Consider the following 13,478-nt stretch of genomic DNA (forward strand, 5'->3'; position numbering starts at 1 on the left):
CTGTATATTGTTTCTACAGATTTTCAATAAAAATATTGAAATATAAATTTAGAGAGCCTGCATTTCTATACAATACATTTGATCAGTTTTAAGGCCCATTCACACAGCTACATTTCTCAGCATTTTGAAAATCAGGCAAATATATGGTCAAGTAAGATCAACTGTTTGCTCAGTACTTATTTCCACTGAAAAAAGCCTTGTATGCTACAATTGCATACATGATGTAATTTGAGTCAATGGAATGGTATCCCTTGGTCTTGAATTGCATATTTAAATACATGTGAGTGCACCTTACCACACGCATTACTGTGTGCTTTTTTAGTACTGCTCCCTAGCATCTCCTTGGATTTTAAAATTCCCATGCCTACAGCCTCTTGAAGTAGTAATGACAGTAATGACAGTAATCACCACAAGGAGACCCTCAAAGGTGATGTTGGATCTGACATTTTCCAGTTAATTGCTGTCAAATAATTTGACCATAGTTTTTAATATGTTGTCAACATTGCAATGGTGTATTAAGCTACTAGTGGGCTGCAGTAGGTGAGGTTACAATCCTCATTGCATCATTGGCTGCAGATAAAAGATTCATACTCACCTACTGGTGTTGTCCACTTCTTGTGGCAGACAGGTGTGTTGTATTCAGGTGCTCCCACACCATCTGCTGGCTGATAATTTGTACTGCATCACATCAGCACATAGCCAATAAGCTATAATGCCAGAATGCCCAGAATTAAATTAGAAGAAGTTATCATATTGCGTTTTTGTTTTTTTTTTTGGGGGGGGGGGTTGTGCTATATTGAATTTACATGACAAACAGAGACCACTGGTTCACAAAAAAATCCCCAGAACTTTAGACATAAAACATTTTTTAAACTTTCTGTAATGGTTTATTGTAATATAAAACTAGAGTAAATTTGGTGCTGTCTAAAATGTGTAAGAACATACTACAAGAAATAATTTCTGCATGCTAGAGAAAAAGACACACTGAAATATTATTCCACATTAAACATTGCTAATACCACATCTCTATAAGAGCAGGTGGCTGTATGAATATGTCTCCAGAACAGAGACTGAAATACCTTATAATTCATTACATGTTTTTTCTACTTCTTACCTGTCACACTGTTTCCCCAATTTAATGAGCTGAAGAATATGTTGGCACTTCATACATCAATGTTGAAAAAGTGGGTATGCTTTATTTTCTTACTGCATTATGTTAACTACAGATGTATTATACAGTCACTGGGTCTTGATTCCTGAAAGAGTGAAAAATGTATTTAGTGAGATGACATAGCAGCATTTATGCTCTAGATCCTATATTCTCAATTGACCAGGTTTTCAATACTATTTACAGAGCACTTAATGCCATCCTTTTGATCTTGCATTCCAACCGATGTAAGTGGGAACACATGCAAACTGTTGAATGTACCCGTTTTCCTGGTGTCCTGCAGCAAAAACATGGAAGGTTGTAGACAAAAAGGGAATTCTGTTTTACTGCTGTTTTATTGACTGATATATATATATAAATATATAAACAATTCCACATTTTGGCTTTAAACCAAAATGTCTACCAATGTCTAAATGCACCTTTATTTCATAAAGCTTAAAGTGAAGCCAGGCTATGGACATTCAAGTATTCGCATATTCTGAGCAACCAGTAAACAAGCCCTCATTGACTACATTTATCTTCATTTCATCTTTAAAGTGTCAACTAGAAGCACTGAAGTTATTCTAGTTATTCTGTCAGCAGCACGGCCAACCCTGCTCCTCTCTCAACAGGTGCTCTGGAAGGGGAGAGCAGGGTTAGCAGAGCTGTGATAAGGACGACTAGAACAACTGTAATGCTGCAGTTGTGAACTTTTATGATGAATTGCTCTGCAGCATCTGCGACTACAGAGGACAGTGAGATCTTGTTTAAAAGCTCATATACTGCTTGATAAGAGTATGTAGTACTTAAAAACCCAAGGCCTGACTACAGGTTTGCTTTTGAGGAATCTGGAATTAAGAATGCACCAATATTTTCTTTCAAAACACTTAAAAGCTGATATCTCAGTAGATGTAATTTATATACTGCCGTGGGCAGGTTTTTGACACATTTAGACTCATATACTTTTTTTTAAATAGCAAGGCATTTATCCTGAATGAAAATGAATACTATTATTTTGGAGGGACCCTATCTAGGATAAGGATCAGGTATGGAATTTTTTTTTTTGTGCATGGAGTCCCCCTCATAACTCCATTCCAGATCCTTATCCAAACAGTGGAATCCGGGTGACCAGGAAAGAAGGGGGCAGCAAGGGTGCAACACCTCTCTTCCTGAAACATACCAGGTCACATGCCCTGTAGAAGTAAATAATCAAGGTGTTTATTCTTCCTAAAAACTCCACATCAGACTCTTATCTTAAATAAGTGTCTGGCATGAAAGGAGGACCCCATGAAAAAACATGGTGTGCGGTGTGATGAATGTGGATGTCAGACCCCTGCCCTTCTCACCAACTTGTGACAAAGGACTGACCAATCTCACACGGAGCATACTTACGTAACAATGCCACTCTCAACTGCACCCTGCACAAAGATTTTCCAGATCGCAGGACCACAATCTAGGTGCCAGCAGCCTGAGAGCGATTGTCACTGGATTAAGTTACCTAAACAATTGACTCTCTAAACTACTACCACAAACTTTTTACTGAGGAGGAGGAAACTCAAAATCTTAGCAATAGCAACTATGATTTTAGAAGAAACGTATGTAACACGCACTGTCACCACAGACAGATAGGTTCAGAGATTTATACTTTAGTAGCACTCTTTAAGAGACAGGGATTCTTTTAGTTTGCATTAGCACATTTGGCATCAATTGTAACACTTTTCAAAATAGGGTTTAATAATGAAAAGGTCAAAATGGTGCAAATAAAATATTTACAAAAACAAAGATATTACAAAGTAACAAAGAGAACAAGCAACAGCAAAACAAGGAGGTGAAAAAAAAAATACTTGCAAAATCCTTGGTTTTAGCAGTCAAGTGTGAGCAAGATGTTATCTGCTCTCATAACTTAACAGATGTTCCTTGGAGCTGTCAACTTTTGGAGCAGTCTCTTTTTCTCTGGTATCAAGGGGGTGTTGTCAGAGACCATGCAATGCTGTTGAGGAGTGGCTGTGTCGTGTCCCTCCCTCAAACACAGTTTTATACAAATAATATTATCTTCCATTATTTACAGGTTGCATTCTGGAAGCTGGTAGATTATTATTCAGCATTATATTTCATGTCCAGGGATACCAAGCACAGGGTATTTCAGATGGGCCTGTCACTCAGGAGCTATCTGACTGTTATCTAACCTTCTGTGTACTATACCTTAGCCATGTATGATCTTGATTTGTTCAGTATGATATTTCTCATTCAAATATATACTTAATATTGGTGTATCTTGGTCCTGTCTGATTTAATGTATTGTGTGTAGTTTTGAAATGCTGAGCTGGGCAGGGCAGAGGGTTCTCCAAAAGGTCACTGAAAACCTGACTGCTTTACGATCCCCATTTTATGGCACACCATGTGTTCCTAGTGCTTTAATTGCCATACAAACCAAGGGTGACAGAACTGAAGGATTTTGTCATAGTTTTACAATAGATCAGAGGGAAGTGTTAATCTGTAGATTTTTTTTATGGTTAGTGGGAATTAACAGACATCTTGCCAGGACTTCAATTAGCTGTTTACAGCTCTGGCAAAGGCCTGTGTGTTGGTATCTGTTGTTCCTACATTGAGATAACAGGCTCTCTGACGTGTGGTAAAAGTTAAGGCAATGAATCCCATGAATTTCAGGAGGAGGGAGGGGGTAAGATCCCTGAGCTATGCCTCTTCTCATGAAAAAAAATGTCTGGAACCCAAACAAAATGGATGTCACATACAGCTTTCATGTGTCTAATGCGCACAACCATTGCATTGGGTCCTGCCCAAAATCTAAACCAGAATTTATCCTAGATAACTGTCCAGTAGTGATTTGTAAGAGGGAGCCCATGCAAAAAAATCCCAAAAAAGTTGGGTTCTCCCAAAATCTATACAAGAGAGTTATTCTAGATAGGGGTCTTGTATAGATTGGAGAGATTTTCAAGGGGTCTTTGCAAGAGAATGCTATAAAAATCCATACCAGATTCTTATCCAGACATGTAGCCTGGGTGGCCCAGAAAAGGAGGGGGCAGCAAACATTTGCCCACCCTTTCTCCTGAAATAAACAGTCCATATGCCCTAAACATGGGGATGGTACTTTGCCAGGGGCCCCCTTCCAGCAGCAAGGCACCTTAACCCTATTTTAATTGGGACAAGGATCATATCTCCAAATCCCTATCCCAGTGGATGTGGGGGGGTTAAGGAAAACTGGAATTTCAGTTTAAAAGAAAGGGGCCCCCAGATAGCCATCTGCCCTTCAAAAGAATAAGCAAGGGGTACACAATACTTGGTAATCATTCACCAAAAAAGCAAATAGTAGATAATACACATGGAAACAGTTTGCCTTTAACAAATATGGCCCATGATGTAAATCCAACATCAATCATGTTGTCCAGTGATATAGGTCAATCATAAATCATGATGAACAACTCCCCAATGTCCTAATGATAACAACACTATGACCCATGCTGATGAACTTCTCCTGCTGAACTCTCACTGTAAATGACAGTTCCCTGGCCAATTCCTAAATGGCATGAAACTGACCGACGATGCTGGCAGATGTCATTAACCAAATATGGCCTTTACCATATTTGGTCAATGATATCATCCAAGAAAGCCCTCCAAATTGTTTACAATTTGAAACATAGAGCCATGCAGGCAGAAGAAAGCTTCATTTAATGGCAGGAAAAATATGACCACAAAACAAAAGTCTTCAGGACCCAGTAACTGGAGGTTCAGGTGGATGAATTCACTATTCCCCCCAGTACTCTTGAATTTTAGGGCACTCCCGCCAAATGTGAAACACTGTACCTCTACCACCACATCCACGCCAACATAAAGGTGAATTGTCTCCACTTAATCTATGTGCTACACTCGGTGTAATGTACTATCTTGCCAAACATTTGTAGTTCAATTCCACCTCCTTCATATTTACATTCCCGTGAATTAAACTATACATTTTCTTTTGCTTTTTCTCGTCTATTATTACTCCTAAATCTCTGTCCCATTTCTCTATACAGTGGGGATCGAAAGTTTGGGCACCCCAGCTAAAAATTTGTATTAATGTGCATAAAGAAGCCAAGGAAAGATGGAAAAATCTCCAAAAGGCATCAAATTACAGATTAGACATTCTTATAATATGTCAACAAAAGTTAGATTTTATTTCCATCATTTACACTTTCAAAATAACAGAAAACAAAAAAATGGCGTCTGCAAAAGTTTGGGCACCCTGCAGAGTTAATATCTTGTACTGCCCCCTTTGGCAAGTATCACAGCTTGTAAACGCTTTTTGTAGCCAGCCAAGAGTCTTTCAATTCTTGTTTGAGGTATCTTTGCCCATTCTTCCTTACAAAAGTCTTCCAGTTCTTTGAGATTTCTGGGCTGTCTGTCACGCACTGCTCTTTTAAGGTCTATCCATAGATTTTCAATTATGTTGAGGTCAGGAGATTGTGAAGGCCATGGCAAAACCTTCAGTTTACGCCTCTTGATGTAATCCCCCGTGGATTTCGTGGTGTGTTTAGGATCATTATCCATTTGTAGAAGCCATCCTCTCTTTAACTTCAGCTTTTTCACGGATGGCATCAAGTTACCATCCAAAATTTGCTGAAATTTTATTGAATCCATTTTTCCTTCTACTCGTGAGATGTTCCCTGTGCCACTGGCTGCAACACAACCCCAAAGCATGATTGATCCAACCCCATGCTTAACAGTTGGACAGAGGTTCTTTTCATTAAATTCTGTGCCCCTTCTTCTCCAAACGTACCTTTGCTCATTCTGGCCAAAAAGTTCAATTTTACCCTCATCGGTCCACAGAACTTGTTTCCAAATGCATCAGGCTTGTCTATATGTTCATTTGCAAAGTTCAAACGATGATTTTTGTGGTGAGGACGTAGAAGAGGTTTTCTTCTGATGACTCTTCCATGAAGACCATATTTGTACAAGTATCTCTTTATAGTGGAATAGTGTACTACAACTACAGTGTCTGCCAGATCTTTCTGGAGGGATCATGCAGTCAAACGTGGGTTTTGAATTGTTTTTCTCACAATCCTGCGAGCTGTTCTGTCTGATATTTTTCTTGGTCTTCCAGATCTTGCTTTAACTTCCACTGTTCCTGATGACTGCCATTTCTTAATTACATTCCGAACAGAGGATATTGACATCTGAAAATGCTTTGCTATCTTCTTATAGCCTTCTCCAGCTTTGTGAGCGTCAACTATTTTCAGTTTCAGTTTTCTAGACAACTGCTTAGAAGAACCCATGGTGCTGATTGTTGGGGCAAGGTCAGATGAGTCTGGGCATTTAAAACCTTTGAGATTGACATCACCTGGTCTTCCCAGACGATGATTGAGAACAATCCATGACACTGGCAGGTCTCAGCTTTGCAAAGGGGGCAGTGCATGCTATAAATTCTGCAGGGTACCCAAACTTTTGCAGACGCCATTTTTTGGTTTTCTGTTATTTTGAAAGTGTAAATGATGGAAATAAAATCTAACTTTTGTTGACATATTATAAGAATGTCTAATCTGTAATTTGATGCCTTTTGGAGATTTTTCCATCTTTCCTTGGCTTCTTTATGCACATTAATACAAATTTTTAGCTGGGGTGCCCAAACTTTCGATCTCCACTGTAAATGATGGCCTTAAAACCGTGCTTAATCCAGTGAGGATCTTATATATTTTAGAAATTCCGTGTTTCCCATCTCCCCGTGTGTCTAATAAGTGCTCAAATGGTTCCAATCCTCTTTTATTCTTAATGGTCTTGGAGGCTTCTCTATAAAATGTTTTAGTTGAAAATAATGCCACTCATCCATTCTCATAAATATTACGCTATTATTTTTCATTTTCTTAAGTGAACATACTTCCTCACTCACCATTATATCTCTTAATTGTACATCTTCTTTCTTTATCCACTTCCCTGTAATACTTTCTTTACCTGGAGGAAAAAACTCTGTGGACCCTAAAGGCATTAACAGTGAATAAAATTCCCAACCCATTTGTTTGTGTAAAATATCCCAAACTCTTAAAACATTTTGTGTAAACAAACTTGTGCTATCTGCTAATCCTTGATATTGAGGAGGTAACCATACAATTCTACTCAAATTTGTACAACTTAGTGTATTTTCTATTTTTACCCAACTTTTCCCATGTGGATTATGTGTCCAATCAAAAATTCTCACCAATATTACCGAGTTATAATATCTTTTCAAGTCTGGTACTCCCAGTCCACCTTTCTCTTTATCTCTACTTAAAATTTTGTAGCTTATTCTGGGTTTTTTATTCCTCCATATAAATCTAGTTAACATTTTTTTAATTATTCTAAAATATACTTCTGGTAATTTAATTGGTATCATTTGAAATTTATACAAACTTTTTGGAACAATTACCATTTTTATCAGGTTTAAATGTCCTATCCATGACAAAGATCCCCACCCTAATTTCCTTAGTTCATACTTGATCTCATTTAGAGACAGAGGACATCCCTGTATTGTTCAGTTTTGCATCCTGAAATACTCTGAGACTTCCCCATTAACCATGATTGCTGCAGAGGGTTGACTATATAATTTCCTTATCCATTCCCTCATTCTAGGTCCCATCCCATGCAGGCATCATCCTGGTATAACCACTCAAAGTCCAGTGATGTACCAGTATGTCACTGGTCCTTGTTCGGTGTATATTCTATGTTCTTTTTTTATGCAGCCTGTGGGCTGAATGAAAAAAAGAGAAATCTCTGCCAGAAAAAATGTGGGGTATGCCCACCATTAGAATATACCGCCCTGCATCCACCCATTTCTAATGGTGGGCACACATGAAATGTGCCAACAAATATTATAAAATATATATGCAAAAGCATAGGGGCCAGCCACCCACTGGCCACCCCAGGTCCCCATGCTTTGGCATATATGCTCTTTTTTTTTAACTGAGGATGAAAAATCTCATCCAACAGCACTGCACACACCTACTTATGTATATTCTGAGAGCAAGTTCCGGTTGCTGTCAGAATAAACAGGTTGGTGCTGCAGCTGAAAACATTCCTGCAAAGACAACAGCAATGGTTAACAATAAAACAGTAAAAGTGTAAGAGTAGAACAAAAATGACAACAACAACAAAAACTATAACTATTTTTGGTTTTTAAAATTTTAAATTTTGGGGGGATTTGTACTTTTTATTTTTTTACTTTTTTTTAAACTTTAACGGTTTAAACACAGATTGTAGGGTCTCTCCAAATGCGATAGCCAGTTTCCTGACTACCTAACATCTTTCAAGACCCTGTGTAAATATGTGCCCTGAACTGTGCTATGCTGTACCCTAAACTAATACTCCACTAGTGTGTGGTAGCGATGGAAGCAGTCCTTGAGGCAGAGACCAGGTTGGTCAGGACAGGAGGAACAAAAAAAGCAGGTGTCACACCTAATTCCATTTCTGCTACAGACACATCATTTTTGGGGTGCCTTTTGGGTTAGGGCACCAGGAATGGCGTTGGGAAAATGCCTCTCATTTAGCTGGCTAACTGCATCTGTGTTGGGGGTTTGGGGCATAGCACCTTCTGGATACAAAAGGGCCGTAATGATCTCTTTCTAAAATTTTAGGAAGGATCCACTTCGTCCAGCTGCTTTGTAAAGCACAGAAGCATTATATAAAGCCAATTGAAATAAATAAACAGACACTTTTTTGTACCAGCGTCTGGCTTTTTGCCCTCCACCCAGCCCGCAAAAACCGCAGGATTACAAATCACGTACTGTATATATACATGATTTTGCTCAGCGGGCCCCCTCTGTAGCAGTAAATGTACTGTGAGCAGGCCTTAAGTGGTTAATATGACATCCACAGTTGTTTAGCAGCTGTTTACAGTTGTACATACAGGTACATGAATGTTTGTTAATGCAGGGACCATCCTGCACCCTTTGCCCAATATTTTCACTGCCATGTGACAGTAACACAAAATATACAATGTTTGGCCAGGGTCAATCCTCTCTTGTTCAAGAATTTTCTTGTTGGGTTATGGTTAGAGATGAGCGAATTATTCAAAAATTTGATTCGGCTGATTCGCCGAATTTGCGGGAGAAATTCGATTCGATGCGAATTTATTTGCTGCAAATTTAACTTATTAAAAGGGTTTCTAGGCTTCAGAGAGCCTTTATATTAGTGCAGAACACTGTACCTTTAATTTAAATGCCCTTGGAGTCTGCTGGGGAAGAGAAATAATACTGTCAGTCAGTATGACATGCAGATGAGTGCCGTCGATCTTAGAATCACCGCACACTTCACTCATTTGGGCAGTCACGGGGCACGACGACGAAGAAGAAGAAGAAGAATGAAAAGAAGAATGAAAAGAAGAAGAATGAAAAGAAGAAGAAGAAGAATGAAAAGAAGAAGAAGAAGAATGAAAAGAAGAATGAAAAGAAGAAGAAGAAGAATGAAAAGAGGAATGAAAAGAAGAAGAAGAAGAATGAAAAGAAGAAGAAGAAGAATGAAAAGAAGAATGAGAAGAAGAATGAAAAGAAGAATGAGAAGAATGAAAAGAAGAATGAAAAGAAGAAGAAGAAGAATGAAAAGAAGAATGAAAAGAAGAAGAATGAAAAGAAGAATGAAAAGAAGAAGAAGAAGAATGAAAAGAAGAAGAAGAAGAATGAAAAGAAGAAGAATGAAAAGAAGAAGAAGAATGAAAAGAAGAATGAAAAGAAGAAGAAGAAGAATGAAAAGAAGAAGAAGAAGAATGAAAAGAAGAAGAAGAATGAAAAGAAGAATGAAAAGAAGAAGAAGAAGAATGAAAAGAAGAAGAAGAATGAAAAGAAGAAGAAGAAGAATGAAAAGAAGAAGAAGAAGAATGAAAAGAAGAATGAGAAGAAGAATGAAAAGAAGAATGAGAAGAATGAAAAGAAGAATGAAAAGAAGAAGAAGAAGAATGAAAAGAAGAAGAAGAAGAAGAATGAAAAGAAGAACGAAAAGAAGAAGAAGAAGAATGAAAAGAAGAAGAAGAATGAAAAGAAGAATGAAAAGAAGAAGAAGAAGAATGAAAAGAAGAAGAAGAAGAATGAAAAGAAGAATGAGAAGAAGAATGAAAAGAAGAATGAAAAGAAGAAGAATGAAAAGAAGAATGAAAAGAAGAATGAGAAGAATGAAAAGAAGAATGAAAAGAAGAATGAAAAGAAGAAGAAGAAGAATGAAAAGAAGAAGAATGAAAAGAAGAATGAAAAGAAGAAGAAGAAGAATGAAAAGAAGAATGAAAAGAAGAAGAAGAAGAAGAATGAAAAGAAGAAGAATGAAAAGAAGAAGAAGAAGAAGAATGAAAAGAAGAAGAAGAATGAAAAGAAGAAGAATTCCAGAACAGCAAAAAGTGTATCTGCAGAGAGCTCCGCTATTTCTGACAGTTCTCTGACAGTTCCTTCACATTTACAGCGGTTGAAACATTGTATCTATTTATTTCCGAATAAAAACATCTGTATCCTAAATGGAAACAAATAGATACAATGTTTCAACCGCTGTAAATGTGAAGGAACTGTCAGAGAACTGTCAGAAATAGCGGAGCTCTCTGCAGTGACACTTTTTGCCGGCTGATCGGGAAAAATTTGATTCGTGCATCCGAAGTTTGCTAAAATTCGGATTCGGTGCGAATCGAATTTTTCCTAATATTCAAAACGAATTCCACTTCGCCAAGTTCGATTCGCTCATCTCTAGTTATGGTGCTTTGTCTACCCAAAATATGCAAAACCTAATTTTTTTTAAAAGCTTGCTTTACAGAGGTAGAAACTGTTAAATTAAAGTGGGTAAGTACTCTGTTGGCCATTATTTTTCTGGTTAAATTGCAGTGCAAAATCATTAAAATGCACAGCACATTATGTTTCCCCATGCTTTAATGTTTGGAATACACACTCTTTAAAGTGGTATGGCCTAACAGTGATACCTTACATCACTCTTTACCTCCTGAAATTCTGACCATTACAATGTGCTTTGAGATATATACAGACAAAATTTAAAACATTTTTCTCTTCTGTCCCATGGAGAATGAAATGTAATTTTTGAGTTTATAAATGGAGGCTGCAAGATTTCTTCCTCTTGAATTGCCTTTGATGAGCACTATTTACAGTATGTTCTGTGCGGAACATTAGTATGATTTCTAGATTATGTGTCAAAAGAATAAGAGTTTGCCTCCCATTTATAAGGGTGAAATTCTCTGTCTGAAATCAGTTCAATATATACAGTATATCATATCTCTGCAACAATGCAGTCCAGTTTTACGTTACATCTGCATGCTCTGTCTCTTAGAGATAGTGGTCTATCCAAAAAGGGTATAAAAGCTGTGCTGTAAAATTATTTTTCCATCTGCAGCATGGCAACAAAGTTAATTCTAAGGCTCAATCTGCTTGTCCTTTCTCTCCCTCTCTCTCTCTCTCTCTCTCTCAAATAGTAGACAATTTGAAAAGGTTTAAAAATGTGTACACAAAAATTTTAAATTTGTCCTTCCTCACTTTCTGAAAAAGCAAGCCCATTTTTTGTGGCAAATTCCAATCCAGTTACTCTCTTATAAATTGCAACCTTGACAATGAAGGCTACAAAGATGTACTGTTTGCTGTTTCTATCTTCCGTATATCCAAAGGGAAGAACTCATGCACCGTTTGTTAGTTGTGTTGCTAAGCTGTATGTTTTTTCCATCTTGAGTTTAATTGTTTATTTACTGATGCTAAATGCCTGCTCAATCTCTCAGAAATTGCAGCCCGTCCAAACATTCTATCTAGCTGTGGGGCAAATCTGTATGCTCTTTCCATCATCTGTGCCCCAAAAAAAATAAAAAAAAATTTCACGATGCTAAATGCCTGCTTAAGCTATCAGAATCATGGCCTGATCCAAACATGCTTTTTAGCCATAATGCAAACCTGTACACATATTCAATCAGTGTCCAAAAAAGGAATTGTTTTTTCCAGAAGCTAAATCCCTGCATAAGCTCTCACAAATTATGGCCCATTTAAAAAAGCTTTTTAGGTGTGGTGAAAACCTGTATGCTATTTTCATTGTTGGTGTGTATGTTCTTACTCTAAAAAACATACTCTTATTTATTTTCAGTAGGTCAAGCCTGCCTAGTTACTTTGGCTTGCATTGCAGCCAAGTAAAACCACTTACATGGCATGCTGCGTGTCCATACAATATTTCTGGCTCTTGAATGTGCCATAATAGCCTGAATGTTTATCTCTCTACAATATTTAGGGCTGCCATGTTTGTAATATCTTACCTTGATTGCTTTTCCTTGGAAAAAAACGTATTCATTTCTCTTTCTTTCATGTCAGTAGGTATAACAATAGGTCCTTGGGCCTTATCTTACTGAAGAAAGTAAGTGTAAAAATATGACTTTTGGCCCTATTTAAACTACTTGCATGCTCTCAAGTTACTGTGTAAAATATTATGTATTTTTCTCTCCAGATGTGTGGCAAACAAAAAAAAATAATCACAAGGCCATGTTTTAATGTGAGTTTATAGATTGTGGTTTGTGGTTGGCACACACAACAGTGGGAGAGATGTACTAAAACTGGATAGTGTGAAATCTGGTGCCGCTGTGCATGGTAGCCAATCAGCTTCTAACTTCAGCTTATTCAATTAAACTTTGACAAAAAAACTGGAAGCCAATTGGTTTCTATGCAGAGCTGTACCAGATTTTGCACTCTCCAGTGTTAGTAAATCAACCCTACTGTGTTACTTCATAGAAGATCACAACAAGCCATGTTCTGTGACTTGTTTTTCCCTTGTTTGGTAATTTGTATGATATTAATAGCTTTAGCTTTTTTGCTTTACAGTGTATATGATACATATATAAAAAACAAAAGTTTTTGGCTGCTTTGCCTCTTCTGTTCCAATATTCAATTATTACTTCAGTACAAATTTTTTTTGGGGTGAAAATCAATTATAATGGGTTGCTGCTGCTGTATGTAAGCCATGCAAGTATGTGAACATAAAGTAAATGGGCATGCAATTTATGTAATGTCAAAATATGGTGTTGGTGACGCTGTCCCCGAGAGTTATAATGTTCTGTAATTCCACAAATTTTTGGGGGGTGAAAATCAATTATAATGGGTTGCTGCTGCTGTATGTAAGCCATGCAAGTATGTGAACATAAAGTAAATGGGCATGCAATTTATGTAATGTCAAAATATGGTGTTGGTGACGCTGTCCCCGAGAGTTATAATGTTCTGTAATTCCACAAATTTTTGGGGGGTGAAAATCAATTATAATGGGTTGCTGCTGCTGTATGTAAGCCATGCAAGTTTGTGAACATAAAGTAAATGGGCATGCAATTTATGTAATGTCAAAATATGGTGTTGGTGACGCTGTC

Source organism: Staurois parvus, unplaced genomic scaffold, assembly GCF_062004578.1.
Source record: "Staurois parvus isolate SC_StPar_1 unplaced genomic scaffold, SC_StPar_1.0 ptg000287l, whole genome shotgun sequence".
Taxonomy (NCBI): Eukaryota; Metazoa; Chordata; class Amphibia; order Anura; family Ranidae; genus Staurois; species Staurois parvus.